The following is a 1,855-nucleotide window of genomic DNA, read 5'->3' as shown; positions in this document are numbered from 1 at the left end:
ACTACCAGTGGTTCCACGGGAGAAAGATAAGGCTTCCTGATCCTGTAAAGATTTACATCCTTGGAAAGCCTATACAAGGTCTCTGGGGGTCTGAACCAACTCAATGGCACGTAACAACAACAACAACATAACCAGATAGTGGAGTCCTGGTGTGGTGCTGTAAGATAAAGCCCTGAACCTCAAAGTCTGTTTGAACCACAAGGGTGGTGGTTTAAACTCACCAGCCATTTCCTGGAAACCCTATAAAGGGTCACTATGTGTCAGAATTGACTCAACAGCACTGAACAACAACAACATTACAAGACAAAGACAAGTATGCAACTAAGAAAATGTATCTGCAGCCATTCACTGATTACAGAGACCTGTTTAAACATGTTTTGTTTGAAATCAGCACATGCATGTATGACCTGGAACCCTAGTAGCAATACTTTCTAACTTACCATCATAATACAAAATGATAAATGTCAAAGAAACAGTATAAATAAAACAGTATAGAAATTCCTAAGAAGGAAATATGACTTCCAGTTTAGAAATGGAAAATTATTGATGATGGCCTTATGGAAAATTGTATTTAAACAACCTTAAAGTAAGTAGAAATGGTGATTTTTAAACACATACACACACACACACACACTTAGATTGGGTCTTGGTGTAGAGAAGTAAGGAAAGGGAAGTTAGTTAATTCATTCACTGCCTTTGAGAACTTCTATGAGCAACGTTCTGGGGGCACGGAATATAAATACCAAACTTCTTCACCAACCACCACTACCACCCTTTTATCAGTCAATGATAATGAACTTGGCCATGTGAAAGAAACAAACATGGAAATATATAGTTTATCATCAAATCTGTAAAAATCTAAGAAGTTTTTTTAAAAAAAAAGAATAAAAAAACTGAACAGAAATTTTCAAAAGCCAGCTCGAGAGTACAAAATCAAGTATTATAATGAAATATGCAAAGACCTGAAGTTAGAAAAGCAAAAGGGAAGAACAATGCTCAGCATTTCTCAAGCTGAAAGAAGTGAAGAAAAAAATTCAAGTCTCAGGCTGCAATATCAAAGGATTCTATGGGCAAAAGGAGTCCTGGTGTGGCACTGTAGGATAATGTACTGGACCACAAAGTTAGCAGGTGAAACTCACCAGCCACTCCTCAGAAACCCTATGAAGGGTAACTATGAATCAGAACCGATTCAATGGCTCTTAAAAACAACAACAATGGGTAAAAGATTTAATGATGCAGGAGCATCAAACGAAGATGGAAGGAATGCACAGAGTCACTGTACCAAAAAGAATTAGTCGATGTTCAACCATTTTGAGAGGTACCATATTATGAATAACCAATGATATTGAGGAAAGAGGTCCAGGCTATACTGAAGGCATTTGCAAACAGCAACGCTCCAGGAATGGATGAAAGACAAACTGAAATGTTTCAACAAATGGATACAGCACTGGAGGCACTCATCTAGGCCAAGAAATTTGGCAAACTGACTGGAAGAGATTCATTATTTGTGCCCATTCCAAAGAAAAGTGACCCAATGGAATATGGAAATCATCAAACAATATAATTAATATCACATGCAAGTAAAATTTTGTTGAAGACAATCAATTCAAAACTGGCTGCAACCATCCATCAACAGGAAACAGCCAGAAACTCAAGCTGGTGTAGAACCAGGGGTAAAATTGTTGATGTCAGATAGATGTTGGCTGAAAGCAGAGAATGCCAGAAAATGATTTACTTGTGCTTTATTGACTATGCAAAGGAATTCTACTGTGTGAATCATAACAATCTATGGATAACATTGAGAAGAATGGTTATTTCAGAGTGCTTAACTGTACTCATGAGGAAGTGATAATAG

Source organism: Chrysochloris asiatica, unplaced genomic scaffold (genome assembly GCF_000296735.1).
Source record: "Chrysochloris asiatica unplaced genomic scaffold, ChrAsi1.0 scaffold00067, whole genome shotgun sequence".
NCBI classification, from domain to species: domain Eukaryota; kingdom Metazoa; phylum Chordata; class Mammalia; order Afrosoricida; family Chrysochloridae; genus Chrysochloris; species Chrysochloris asiatica.
This window is presented reverse-complemented; position numbering follows the sequence as displayed.